Source organism: Pyrus communis, chromosome 8 (assembly GCF_963583255.1).
Source record: "Pyrus communis chromosome 8, drPyrComm1.1, whole genome shotgun sequence".
Lineage (NCBI taxonomy): Eukaryota > Viridiplantae > Streptophyta > Magnoliopsida > Rosales > Rosaceae > Pyrus > Pyrus communis.
The window spans coordinates 9,330,236-9,345,990 of NC_084810.1; the positions used below are offsets into that span (position 1 = coordinate 9,330,236).

Below are 15,755 nucleotides of genomic sequence, written 5' to 3' on the forward strand. Positions count from 1 at the left end.
ACAAGGGAAGTCACTGTGCAAATTCTGGAAAACTCGAAATCGTGGTCGGAATGAGCTCTTGAAGTTAAAGGAAAAATATGGAAAAATTCTAGAAAATCGAGGAAGGCGAATACGCTTGTACTCGCGGCGCGTGGGGCTGTCATGGCCGGCGTGCGGAGTGCATGCACCTCCGTGCAAAGGCACTATGCTCCGTCGTCGTCCACGGAGGCGCTAGCGAATTTTTAGGCGATGCATCTCGGCGCGTGGGGTGGCACGTGGTGATCCGAGAGGCCATCCTTTGGCGGCACTTAGGGGAACCTGAGATCTCTCTCTACATTTTTCGATGTGCCGAATTTGAATCCGTCGTCCATTTTTCCAAATTTGATCATTTTAGTAGAGTTTTAATAAATGACCCCTATTTGTGTTTAGTTGCGTTTATTGAAAGTGATTCCATCCTCCTTAGTTCGATCGGCTCTCCGGTAGCGGAATATTTGTGAGTGGATCCTTTCTCAAATTGCATGTTTTTATAAAGATATTAGGCCTGTATGCATTTCATATTTCATGAATTAAGTATGATTTTTAGAGAATTCATGATTCATTTGATTCACTTTTATGAGAATTCATGATTTATTTGATTCGCTTTCATGAAATATTTTTTATTTATCTATTTAAGGTTTATAAAATGGCATGTTTACAGAAATCACGTTTTAATTTTTTATGATTTCGGATGATGAGGTTTTGGTATTTTACACTTGGTATGAGAGTTGGGTTATTTTTTTAGGTGCTTATCTAGTGGGTAATCATACAGTACATACACACAACCTGAGTATGTATACATCTATGGCCATAGGACATAGTTGAGAAGCAGTGAGATATTATTACATACTCCTAGCTTCACTGGCGAAACCACTATCGGACAGCTTCACTAGCCACGGCTAGTGTTGATGTGTTATGTTATATTTCTTCTCTGGTGTAACTAAGAGTCGTACAACTTCGCCTTCAAGTGATGAGACTTACCATATTTCTTCATTGGCGTAACCCAGTGTCGTACAGCTTCACCTTTGGGTGATGCTTATGCCTTCAGGTGACTATGATACCCCTAGTTGAGTAAATTATTGATTTTATTTATGAGATTCTCTTTGGATTTGCCTTCGGGCATTTCGATATCACTTTTAGAGATGATTTTATTGTTTACGAACATTTTTGGCATGTTAGAGCTTTTAGAAAAACCTATTATGTAGTACTTTATATGTTTTCAAAACAAGGGATTAGTATGTTCAGAAATAAAACGGTTTCTTACCATTACTACTAGTATAAACTATGGTCCACTCATCTTTTATTTTTGCGTCCCCTTCAGGATCTAGTGACAAGGAATATGACCCGAGCTTCGAGGCATTTCCTTACTAGTGAACTTGCATTCTTCCGCTTGCATATGGCTTCTTTATGAATAAATTTAACTTAATGTCATTCATTTCACTAGTACTCTCGTTTAATGGTATGCTCTGGACATATTTCCTTCAGATTGTGACTATTGGACATCCAGTTTCGCTTATGATTAACCCAGATTATTATTATTATTATTTCTTTAGCGTTTTTGTATTCATGATGATTGTTGTTTGTTGTGTGACCTTAGATTACATATTTCTTTAGGCTTTTTAGTCAAATGGTCCTTAAGATTTGCATAACACATAACTTTGGTCCCTGAGATTTAAAATCAATAGAAGTGGTCCATCAGATTGTCCACCATCCATTATTTGGGTCCTTCTGTTAAAAAACTCCGTTAAGTTAAGGGTATAACACATAACTTTGGTCCCTGAGATTTGCATAACACATAATTTTGGTCCCTGAGATTTGCATAACACATAACTTTGGTCCCTGAGATTGTCCGCCATCCATCATTTTGGTCCTTCCGTTAAAAAGCTCAGGGACCACTTAATGGAGTTTTTTAATGGAAGAACTAAAATAATGGATGGTGGACAATCGTAGGGACCACTTTTATTGATTTTAAATCTCAGGGACCAAAGTTATGTGTTATGAAAATCTCAGGGGCCATTTTGGCTAAAAAGCCTATTTCTTTATGTTCTTGCATATCCACATATTTATGGCTTTCGTCACTCTCGAGTGTCGGCCAGCATGTGTCATCCAGGTGTTATTTGGATATCTAGGTTAAGGTGTGTCACAAAGATTCATTCAGACAGAAGGGCAGATATGAAAGATTCAACCACTGAATTTAAATGCACAGTTCATATGTCTCTCCTTACCTACTATCTCCCTAGAAAAGTTCTTCCAAAAAGTAGGAAACAAAATAACTTAAGAGAAACTAGAAACATAATCCTAATCAAATATGGGAAATCTGCCCAGCCACATATCAGCCACGTTTATGAACCTTCAATGCTCGAAATCTGCTCCAAAATGACTTAAATTAAAGCTTGAGATGTGCTGAACATAATTTCAGAAGGTCTCATACCCAAAAGACATCATATTGAATGCCAAAAAGCCCAAATAAGCCCAAAACGTCAGTTTGACAACACTGCGCGTTGCTCCTTTATTTCATCGCCATAAATTATCAGCTTGGTAGAAAAATCTAAAAATTCGATACGAACAAGCTAAGAGACTCACAAACATCCTCCAACTGGAATCACTTCAAGATTCATCTATTTGGTCACATTTTACTCAAGAGGAAGTCGCATGTCCTACATTAGAAATATAAATTAAAAAGTATCAAAACTTCGTCAAAATAACCAATAAATTAATACTAAGAGTAGGGTAAAATATATATTATAACATCAACTCATCACCTACCTTTCAACTTAATCTTATGTCTGTGAGTCGGCTTACAAAAGGATTACAATGTTCAATGACTTTTTTTTCCTCATTGATGTATTTTGCAAGACTTGGCTACGAGGGCGACGATTTTGTTGGGCAAAGAATGTAGCGGACTTTATTATCTCATGGCGTTAGCATCTGACCAAGCACCTTCCATCCCCCTCCCAACCTATCACCTAGCAGTTTCATTTACTGATTTTGTGGCACCGTGATTTAGGACACTTTTCTTCTACCTGTTTGCAATTTTTAGCCAAGTCATCATTAAAGATCATTGTTAAATTGTTCTATGCACTATAATGGTGTGTGATGCTTGTAATTTGGCTAAACAAACTTCCTTTTCCCATTAGTTCATCCCAACTTCAAGATCATTTTCCCTTATTCATTGTGACATTTCAGGTCCTCACAAAATTCCTACCATTTCTAGGGCACGCTCTTTTTTTACTATAGTGGATGATTATTCCCATTTCACTTGGGTTTTCCTCTTAAATTCTTTTCTTCTATGGTCCGTACCCATTTTAATACTACTATCCAAAACATCCGTGTGGACAATGGGTGAGAGTTCATTTCGTTGAAAGATTTTTTCCTAGCACAAGGACCATTTACTAACATACTTGTGTCCATAATCTAACAAAATGGGGTAGTCGAGTGCAAAGACTACCATATCCTTGAAGTCATTGGGGCTTTACAATTTCAAGCTCATCTTCCTGTTCATTTATGGGAGGATTGTTTCTACACAGCAGTTTACTTGATTAAATGTTTACCTACTTTTCTTCTTTAAAAAAAAAACCCTTTGAAAAATGGTATTGCAAATTGTAAATTCCCCTCTTATAGCCACTTGAAGGTCTTTGGGTGTCTTGTTGATAGCACTTTTACCGCCTGCAAAAGTATAGATAACAAACACTTAAAAATACTTGGAAAATTACAAGATAATCGTACTATAGTTGACTCTAGCAAGGTCGTTATCGACAGGGATTAAATGAATAATTTATGTAAAAATTAAATCTTAATTAATTATTTGAAAACAAAGTTTGAAAAAATATTGATTTTGAATTTTGAAATAACTAAAATTAATTTTAATAAAAACACTTAAAGAAAATAATTAAAGAAACCAATTTGAAAGAAAGCAATTTTAGAAAACAATGATAAAAGAACACTAGTGTTACACTGTCACCTTAACAATCATATGTAGTTTACTAATTACTTATGAATTACACATGCAACTTTGAATGTTAGGTTTTCCTAATGAGTATTCTACTTGTAGCATTCAAGTTAGAACGTATATCAAACATGCAATCCGTACATGCATACTCGTTTAGCAAGACCTGTGAATCGGCCAGTTTATGGGCAAATTTCCAAAGCTCGTCCCAAGCTCGATTCACAACCATATTTAGCATGCAATATATGGATTTAAACTGGAAATGAGGAGAAGTAACAAAATGGGGTCAAATAGTGGCCGAAGATGACCTAAAAATGGCCTGGAATCCATGGTGAAACACCGGAAAACTAGGAAGGGTTCTCCCTTAAGTCGATCTACACCAAAACCCCATCATTTCTCACATGTAAGACTATAATCTTACACAGAACAACCATATAAGATGATTGGCATCAATTTTCGAGGTTTACCTTATTTAGAGTCATCGAGAACTCACCGAGATTTTGTTGGGGAAGACAGTGAGAGCAATTCCACCCCAGCCTAATAGGTTAGCACCCAGCCCAAGCCAGGCCATACACCGGCCCAGAATCGACAAACCCATGGGATGGCCCATCTGACGCCATGGCTAACTCCACAAGAACTCGCCATCATCTTTCTCACCTGCACCACCCTCCGCGCAATCTCTACCTCAATCACTCTCCGTTGTGCCTCCGACATCTCCCGATCCCTGGAACCCCATCTGATCCTATTCCATAACTCCGTTGATAGACACCCGTACGCCTTCTTCATCTACACCCCATCTCAAATCCCTCATTCCTCTTCCAGATTTCCACTCCGCCAATCTTGGGGCTCCGGTTGCTTGGCACAGGGACCGAACTCGGCTGGTGAAATCGGTGTCGAAACGGTGCGTTGGGTGGATGAGTCGGGGAAGGGCACAGCTGGGTGTGATTGCGAGACGTGTGGGGAAGAGGGTGGTCGTTGTCAGTGTTCAAAGTTTGGTGGGTTCGACGGCGTCGTTTCGGAGTGTGGGTTGTGTTGTGGGTGTGGATTGGATTGTGGAAATCGGGTGAGTCAGAGAGGGATTAAGGTGAGGTTGAAGATTGTGAGGGAGAGGGGGATTAATTTTTATTATTTATAATAAAAATTAATAATATTTTAATAAAATTTACTAGGCTATTTAGTTTTAGCGGTGGAGATACATTTGGTCTATTACTATTCATTGGGGTTTATCATTGTTTATTGAGTGGATTAAATAGACCGGGTGCTGACACGTTTTTTTAGGTGTGGACTTGCTCTGAACAGTGCAGAAGCCACTGTGTGGTGTAAGGCCTCAAGCTTGGTTTCAAACTCATGGTATTTATTTCTGGGTTTTGGGAAGGACAAATAAACGAGGAGAATTGGTGGTGGTTTCTGCAGGTTTCTATGTGTTTTCATAGAGAATAAAGAGTTAAAGAGTAGAGGGAAGGAGAGTTTGAGGGAAAGAGAGTGTGCAAAGTGAGGGAGAAATGAAAGAGAGAGTGTGATACCCCGTCCTTAATTTTACGATTTTATTAATTTTAAAAATAGAATAACAAAAATGCCTCTAAATGTGAGATTGTTGACTTTCATTGATCGTCATTTCGTGACATGTATGAGCTATTATTTTACTGTATTCTTGAAATATTTGACAGTACGAATGCGTAATCACAAACATAATCAAAATCGGAGTTACGATTGAGGTTTTACAGAACTACAAATCTGAAAAATACTTTTGTAAAAATTACTATTTTATATTTTATATATTTTTCATGATTATTATATTATTATTTTAATGTTTTATGATAGGAAATTTTTAATTTTTACTAACTTTCTAGCCCGTGGGGCCTACACCGACTTCAAACTCACCTCTCCCTCTCTTCCACGTGGCCTCTTCTCCTAACCCTCAAGACTCTCTTTCTCTAACTCTCCATCATGTTTTCCAACGAGTTCTCAAATTTCAAACGAGGGTAAGCTTTGAAAACAACCTAAAATTCTTGGATCATGTTTTAGTATATGTTTCTAGCTTTCCTAAGGGTTTTGGTACATAAATGTTGCGGGGAAGACTTCCTAGATTTTCCGGCGAAAAACATTGAGCTTTGCAGGCTTTTTCTGGCTGATCTCGACCACTGCTAAACTTGATTTTTGGTATAAAATTCTTCTTCTCTCTCCGAGCTTCAAATCCATATATAAATTGTTGAGTTTGGTTGTGTTTCGAGCTCAATGTTCTAAAAATTGGCCTAGGCAGCCACCTAGGTGTTGGGCGCTGAGCTTCCGTGGCGATTTTGGGCAAACCGTTCAATAAAACGGAGAGGGTTTAGGCAGCCGCCTAGGCGGTGCTAGGCGGCACTAGGCAGTGCTAGGCGGTGTTAGGCGGCGCTAGGCAGTGTTAGGCGGTGCTAGGCGGCATGGTAGGCAGTTCATCGTCTCTTTGCTCTGTGTCTGTGCAAACTACAAACCCAGAACATCTAGATGTCCCTCGTCGTGCTGCATCTCAGATTTGACCACTATTGCAAACCCCAGACTTTTGTGCATGAAAACGGAGAAGTGTGATGGTGGATAGAGGGAGATGTGCGGTGGAGAAATGAAGGGATTGAGGGAGTTGTTTTAATTTGGAGGGATAGAGGGAGATATTTTCGATGTTTGATTTGTGGGTTTTCAGGAAAGAAGAAAATGGAGGGATAGAAACGTATAAGATGAGGTAAAGGAGAAAGTCTGAAAAGATGAAGAAGAAGAAGATGGAGCGGAGAGATAGAACGGGCAGGGATAGTGGAAAAGTCTGACTCTGAAAAGATGCTTAGCCTCTGCCTTATCACAAAATAAAGGGGTAAACAATAATTACCCACTATCCCTAATAAATAAATTATATAAAATATTTAGATAATATTTTATTATTTGTTCTTTTTAAAACAACACCATATTACACTCTTGCATTATATTATTTTTCTTTTTATGATCAGAATAAGATCAGCTTATATTATACTCTTATGTTTAGATATGTATATTTTTTTTTAAATAACGTATTCCTCAATATTTAATCATCTACTATAAAATAAATTTAACTAAGTTATATGGTATATAATATATTTATTCCAAGATACACAAGAATTTTTTTTTTTTTTTTTTTTTTTGTAAATGTCAATATGCATTTATTTACAAAATATAGAAGAAATTTACCTAAATCCACCTAGGCCCCCTAGGCGCCCACCTAGACCCCGCCTAGCCACCTAGGTGCGAGGCGCTAGCCCACCGCCTGACTAGCGCCTAGCATTTTTTAGAACCTTGTTCAAGCTTGATCCGAGCTCTTGGATTTCTTGCCCAAATCTAGCTTTCTCCTTGCTGGGTCCGGTGAGTGCTATGCGACTGCATTTCCAAACGGGTCAACCCACCCTGCTAAAAAGAACTGAAGCCTAAACCTAATCCGATTCGAACTCGGGATTCGACCCGGCCCATTTTTGAAATGGATCCGGAATATTCTTGGATTATTCTTGGAATATTCTCTAGAATAGTCATTGCGTTAACTTTTTTGAAATTTTCTCAGAAACCCTCCTAGCCTAATTTTGATGCCCTAAGTTTGTTTTCGGCATCCGTTTAGTGAAATTCCGAAGTTTTAACATAGTTGACCGGCTCGACGTCTTGGTTGACTTTTTGGTTGACCGTTGACTTTCCCATTGACTTTTTACAAAATTTGCTAGTGATCCGTTTTAGCATATTTCGACGCCCTGATTCCAATTTCGCACTCCGTTTTTCCAAATTTAATTGTTTTGGTTCAGTTTTGCTAATGGTTCCCAATACTATGCTTAGGTTGGATTACTATCAAAGACTCCGGCTTTCCTAGTTCGAACGGCTACGACCTTGTGAGTGGGTCTTTTCTTTTATATACTATATATGTTTGTTTAGTTTCCTTTTTTTTTTTTGGTCAATTTTGTTTAGTTTCCATACATACATCTAATAACGAATTTTCTATGTGATGCCGTAATTAAATTAACGTTTATAAGAAATGTCATAATGATGAGAATTAGGAAATCATTATAAATCTTACGGGATTCCTTAATTAGATTTACGGCTATGAATAGTATTAGGTTGACTAGAATTATCGAATCATTGTGACATGACTTTATTTACGTTATCTGCTCATCATGTGCTACGCTGGTGTTTGTACTCGTCTGGGCCTGAGCTAGGCTTTATGTGTATTTTCACATCGCACCGTACGCTCACTTTGGATCCATTGTAGGTGCTAGTCCTATCCTAGTTTGCTATAGACAATTAGAACTTGTATGTGATGCGCATAGTGCCAATCTTCACATGATTGTAGTACTAGATCGTAAACCATTATTACACCTAGTCTTGTTCATGTCAGAATATCTCTGCATGAACTCGTGTGTCAGCATATGTCGATAAACACTCAATATGGTATGTTCATTTATGTGAGATATTGTGATTACTGGAAGTTATGTGTTTATTCATGAATTATTGTGAAGTATTGCTGGCTACGGTAAGTATTTTCATACAATACGTAGTATGTTATATTTGGAAACTATACTTGTTTTACAGCGAGGGGTTATTACATTTTGTCGAAAAGGTTTTACAAATTTTTATTTTTAGACCCACTCATCCTTGTTTTTCACCCTTCCAGGTTTTAGTAGCAGAACTTTCGTGTCAATGAGTATTCTTGGCAAATGTGGGTGTAGGAGAATACCTTTGATGGTATAAATCTTATCCTACTTTTACTGTACTTTATTTATACTCGGACATCACGTGTGAAATGGGTTCATTCTCACTCATATGTGCACTCTTCTATTTAGTCACTTTTAGGTTTAAATTTACTCACATTTTCTACATCACTACACTTTATGGCTTCGTCACCTTCCTGGTGTCAGCCAGCACAGCTCGATTTGGAGTCCAGGTAGACATTCCGGGTCAGGATGTGTCAAAGAGTGAGATTAAAAGTTGGATTTGTGGCTGCTTGAGGGTTGGATCCATTGTCCTTTGCGTGATTCTACGGTGGTGATGCTCTCATTGGCCGATTATGTGGTTATACCGCCTTATGTGCCAAGATCTGGCAGCTCTTGTCGCTTTGGGCGTTCAGATTTGGTGGCTTTGCCGCCTTCTATGCTCAGAGATGGTGGCTCGCCAGCTTGTGTGATAGTTTGACTTGATTTGGTGACTCATAGAAACTTTGGATCTAAGTAGTGCAGTGAAGCTATATATGGCGTTGGATAAAATGTCATTATCCTTCACTTAGATGCCAATGATTCCCTTCTCAGAGGAGCATAGTTGTCGTATCGTGGCCGCGCTTCTACGATGGATGTATGTTGTCGCTATCATTGGGCGATGAGTTATGTGATCTTGTCTTCCAACGATGATTTTATGTGGTCTCGTTCGTTAACAATCACCGTGTGGTTGCCGGTAAAGATACGTTGCATCTATCGTTATTTTGTGACAGAATTATACTGGTGACATGTGTATGTGCTTGTGGTAGTCGTATAAAGGTTCTTGTAATTAAATGTGTAAATTCACTCTAGTTCAATTTGTTGGTCACTCAGGTAGCGTTTGGTACGCAGACGGGACGAGACGGGACGGAACGGGACGGGACAGAACAGATGTTCTGTGTTATGTTTGGTACGCGCAGGACGGAACAAGACGGTTGTTCCGTCCTGCGTTTGGTAGCACATGGACAGAACGGAACCAAAAGATAAAAATGACTAAAATACCCATGTTCCGTCTGTTGTTTGGTACAATTTTATGGGCGGAACGGGACAGGACTCTTTTTTTTTTTTTTTTTTTTTTTTTTTATAAGTTGTTCAAATTTGAACACTATTATCCATTATTTGTTTTTCTTGGTCCAAATTTAATAGGTATATGTTGTGTTTCACATGCAAACCCCTTTAAAATTTGTAATTTTTCCTGTTTTCTACACCTCCATTCGAATTTTCACCACAAACCCATCAAATTTTATTGTGCAAATTGCAAAACCCACACCCCAATTCAATTTTTAGTCCCTAATTTTGGTCCTTTCAATTGTGGGTGGTTGTTCAGGGAGTTTAGGTTCTACAAACATTAGAATTGGCCTTGTTTAGAAGGACACCCCTCTAAATATTCCCCATTGCAGGAACAAGGCAAACCACATAAGAGCACATGACAAATGTTGAAAAATATATAAGTTTAATGATCATGCATATCGTAAACATTTTAGGGTTTAAACATTTAGAACTTAAACAAAGAAAATGAAATATGCATAACTTAAACATGAAATATCCAAAATCAAACATTCGTCCTGACTTAAAAAACAAATAATGTCTTGCTAAAGTAATAATGAAAACACTTAGAAGTTGATAAAGTTCCCCATACTAAAACCACAAATACTAAAACCCCAAATGCTCAAAGGCTCTCCATAAATATTCCTAACTCAACCACCAAATGAGACCTGCCACAAACAGAGGTTACCTCCAAATCAACATCATACAACGTAACCATATACATTATGTAGTGTACACATACACATTCACTATACGTACATGCCTTGCAGAGAAGGGTCTAGATTACCAAGTCCCAATACTTGGTACCCAAACAGAGTTTGGTAAACCCATAACTCTTTTGGGCAAGCCACATAATGTCTCAATCTGTTGTTTATTAGGTGTGGGGCATCAAATCATTTTTTCATTTTGTTTTTTTAGTTTTTCTTTTCTTTTCAATAATCACAAAATATTACGGTTTAATGGTAATCATCTTCCCTTAAAAGTGTCTTCAATATCAATTCCTTTTTAACAATTTTGAAAAGAAAGACAGAGTACAGTCAACCAGCTTTGTGGAGTTTATGTTAACAAAATAGGTTCTTGGTTCAAAGGAAACATTTTCAGAAACTAAAGAGTTTGTGTAATTTCCAGAAACATACGATAAACATCAGCCCAACTAATTATAAGCATGCTTGTATGGATTGAAGAAGCTACGTCTACCTAAAGGATCTTAAATTTGAGAAATTTGTAACTAAATTACAAACTACAATCAAATAGAACGCATGCTATCAATCTTTAAAGTTCACCCTAATATTGTTTTTCAGTCAGCATCACAAGTTTATCTGCAACTATAAGAGATGAGAGGTAAAAAAAATTGAATTCTGAGTTGGTTGGTTGCATGCAAGAATATAGAGCTGCAAACTTATGAGCTATGAGAAGGAAAGATTGAGCCTTATCCTTTTTGCCAAACATTTACTTTTCTGAAAGAACAAGCCAAGTTTTGTTCTGTCCCAAATATCTAATACAACCTTAATTGATTGGGAAAATATAAATATACTGAGAGGGTCAAACAGATCAGAAAGAAGTAGGCTTATGGGCATTTCTGAGTAAATTTCCTCACCTGCTTGGCAAGACTGCAAGCCCGGTCAGGAGAATTTAGAATCTCGTAGTAAAACACAGAGAAGTTCAAAGCCAATCCTAAAAATTAGTTTGGCAGGGTTATGTGACAACTTCTTTCAAGGAAAGCAAACCGAAGTAGAACTCAATACTAATACTGCCTTACATAAAAATTGTTGCAATTTAATAATGAAACGTTTTGAATAATCAGTGTCAAAGGCTATGTTGCACAGATTGACACAACTAGGAAGTACTCGTTGTCAATTTATAATATAAGGAAGTACTCGTGCTAGATGCTAGAACCAAGTGACTAAGGAACTGAAGAGAAAAAGAGAATTGAAGAGGCAGGGGGATATTTAGAGAGAAAGATGACTGAAGTTATTTTACATTCAATATTTCCAAAACTACTCCCAAAATATTTTACAAAAGGCCCCTGCCCCATGTCCAAGCCGTGTCGGCGTGTAGGAAGGTCATGTACTCTTCTCCGGACTAATCCGATGAACACAATGGCATAAGAAAAACTCTTGGCTAAAAGCAGAAAGGCTATCACTTTCAGCCTGTTACCAAATTTCCCATCAAACAACTTGGATTTATTGTAAACAGAAATAGTTTACAAATGAAATCAGGCACTTATTAATACTGTAACTGACAAACAAATCTTGATTTTGTGATCACCAATTCAAACATTCAAGTTACCCAAAAATACAGAGGAGAGAGAGAGAGAGAGAGAGAGAGAGAGAGAGAGACCTGAGGACCACCAAGTTCGCAGAGCTGCTACACGGAAGAGGACGAGGAGGAAGGTTGGGAGGCTGCACAGAAGAAGATGAGCAGGAAGGTTGCGAAGGGGACGAGGAGGAAGGTTGCGAGGCTGCACAGAAGAAGATGAGCAGGAAGGTTGCGAAGGGGAGAGGGATGCAGAGGTGAAGAGGAACGGCTAAGAAGAAGAGAAATAGTTTTTAGGGTTTGTTATCTGATTTTGATGTTGTAAATTTTGAAAAAGACAAGGGGCATTTTTGTCTTAAAATATTGGAAATTTCTGTCCCACGGACGTGGAACAACCCGTTCCAGGGGGGAAGGTGGAACAAAAAATCATCCAAAACTTATTCCGTGGAACATCGCGTTCCACTCATTTTAGACGTACCAAACGTGGGACGGAACGCTTCGTCCCACCCTATTCCGTCCCGTCCCGCGTACCAAACGCGACCTCAAGCTCATGTACTCAATTGACACAGCTATACTTGTTTGTATTTTGATGAATGAAATATCATCCTATCGTTTTTTTGTAAAATAATAAAGATAGAAGACTTCATTGCATAAAATGAAATGTCCATAAAAGAGAACCAACTACAATTCGTCGTCGAATTTTGACTTGGAAGAAGACTTCCATTCTTATTTTTCATCAGCGTTTCAACTCTCTCTCTCTCTCTCTCTCTCTCTCTCTCTCTCTCTCAACTTTTCTTTGGCTCTTCTCAATGATTTCTGTCTCCATTCCCTTGGTCCTTGTGCTCCTTTTATGGGCCTCGGTTGGAAGAGTTTATGTTGCAATGTGCAACGTATATGCATCTTGGGTGAATCGGGTGATTATACTTTCAAACGGTCATTAGTTCAAACACCATATTCATTTAATCATAATTAATCACAAGGTTCACAACAGAATATAAATAAAACAACAAACTTGTCCGCCAATATGAGCTTGGCTAGAAACTATGAAGCGATTGTTGTATACAGTAATAGATTTATAGCGTCATTTCGTACACTTGAACTTGCTTTCACAAAGAAACTTCTGAATTCATATCTCTTGGGGCAAATTAAAAGAGAGAAGATTTATGATCGTACTTTCGTTAAAAAAAACAAATAAGTTGAAGCAATAGGTCTTTTCATCAAAGTAACCTACAAATTATTCGTGTATCAACGAACTTTTCCACCAATAAAAGTTTAAGGGCAGGTGGGACTTGACAAAAGCCACCATAGCTGAATACTCATTTAAAGCTTTCACATCCACGCCATTTCTGAGCAGCTGCGGGAAGAACAGCCAATTGGCCGTCACAGCCAAGAACAACAACGTCAACGGCCCCGAAATCACGGTTTTAACCGACACCTGTCGGCCGCTGCCTTCTTGACCTCCACCTCGATTGCCACACACGCCCCATGCAGCACAAAGAACCATGTCACTTCCCATGTCGGAGGCACACGTGCCAGATAGTAATAAATCACCTCGTGCATTAGACCTGAGACTGCAAAAGTGGACATCATAGCGAAAAATCGGGCCAATTGAGGCCCGACTACACGCGTGAAAACATTGCGTATGGGGTAGTACGTAGTGGGTCGTAAAATCTTTGTGACCATGAGGTTCCATCTACGGCCCCAAAAGTCTTGAAGCGAAGTGGAAAGGTAAGGCTCGTTGGAATGCGGCTCGAGCTCAAATCCAAAAACGGCTTGAGCCGGGGTCGCAAGCAGGGGTAGCAAAATTTCTAGCCCCAGGTACAGGTGGCAGCAGCACAAGGCCAATGTAACATACGGGTGTAAATGTTGCCTATAGTGATATGATCCGACGACTAAAGCCAAAAGCAAGGCTTTTACAGCAAACAGAATTGACATTTTACCAATCGGGTAACTTGGGTTCTCAGATTTTGTGGGGTTTGGGGGGATTTTGTGATCTGGGTTTTGATTCGGCGGTGATTTTTGAGTTGGGTTTTGCTTGATTTTGATTGGGAGGATAGCTAGGGAGATAAATTGGAAGAGGGTTAGTGGGGGTGGAGAAGATAGAGGGCCATGATCAAAGGAGAAGAGGAGGAGCTTGAAGGTGGCAAGCCAGACGAGTAAGAAGATGGTGGGCGCACCAAGGTGGAAGGAATGGAGGTTTAAGGGGAGGAGGATGAAGAGGTAGAGGATGGGGAGGAGAGAGATGAGCCTGAGGATGCCCTTTGGGATTCTGGATGATATGTAGAAACAATAACACAGAGATATGTTGGCTAGGAAACATACCTTGATGAAGTTGTAGATTTCATCCTCCATTTCTGGTTTGGTGTGGTCTCTTTCTCTCTCTAGATTTGTATCCTCTCTCTACAAAGATATAGGGAAAGGAGGAGTATTCAAGCTGTGTTTGAGTTTGGGGATTATGTTAAGCCTTGTTAGTCGGCCTTATTTGCACCACACATTGGCCCTGTGCTTGTATTTACTGCCCTTGCTAGTTTGTGGGTTGTTGGAACTGAATTGTATGTATTTCGTGGGTTCATGTCTACTGGTTTGGTATTACTGTGCTTTGAAAAAAAACAGCTTCTGCTGTGATATGGGAATAAGCAGTTGTGAAATAAAGCAGCAGAGTGTTTGGTAAACCTTTTTGTAAAAGTGCTTTTGAGAAAAAAAAATAGTATTATAGTGTTTGGTAAATTTTTATGTAAAACAGATGTGAAAAAAGTCAGTTTTTCAAAGCTGGGTTTTGCAGCTTCTTGTTTTTGGCTTTTTTTCATCCAAAACTGTGAAAAAAAACTAAAGCCGAATGTTTACCAAACACAAAAACAGCTCCCAGCTTTTTTCAGAATCACGTCAGTACCAAATCAGTCCTAAGTTGGTCAAGGCAGTACTCTTCTTCCTAGCACTCGAGGTCCCAAGTTCTAATTCATCCTGTATGGACTGTGTAACCAAACAGAAGATGAAAACCGAAACCTATTACAAAAATCGTAGTTCCAACCGAGAATATATCTACGAGAAAAATGGTAATTAGATTTAGAACTAGATTTTCACTCATTCAGTTGGTGTTTTATAGATGCATGGGAAGAAGCTTGAAGTTCCTCACTGACCAAAAACATGAACACAACACGGCGGGCATGAAGAAAAGGTCCGGGGAATGCAGAAAACACACCGAAAGGGTCGTTTATATCCATCAGCCGTCCTAGATCCTACAAAGGTACTCAAACCTACAAGGCTCGGTGCACAAAGTTTTAACTTATTTAGCCATCCTGGAGTGGAGCATATAATTCAGACACTATTTATAGGGATATAACCGAACCGCTACTGGTTGAGAAAACAGAGTCGGTACTAGTTGAGATAACACTGGCACATTCTGCCAATCATCATCCATCAGCATTGGGGCGTCACGGCAATGATCGTGAATTTGAGAGTCAGAACAATGTGCTTGCTTCATTCACAGTCGCTTGTGACGCAGAAATGTGACCATTCTCTTGAGCTATTGCCCTGTGCTCGGCAGACCAATCAGGAAGGATGACTCCATAGATAGAGTGGAGGTGGCCTCATCCATTCACCCATTTGTTTCCCATTCGCATCAGCAGATCCAGAGAGATGGGAGAACTAAAACGAGACGGTAAACCATTAAATTTGAATTCTAAATTTTGATTCAGATTGATCCTTCCTGGGTAACAAATGCAACTTGTTAAGATCCTCATGAATAATATATTATTAATATTTTAAAA

General features: G+C 38.8%; 1 pseudogene; it reads right to left on the reverse strand.

Moving 5' to 3' along the window:
• Positions 1 to 13,009: 13,009 nt before the first annotated feature.
• On the reverse strand, positions 13,010 to 14,513 carry LOC137743503 (probable long-chain-alcohol O-fatty-acyltransferase 1; annotated as a pseudogene).
• Between the last annotated feature and the right edge of the window lie 1,242 nt (positions 14,514 to 15,755).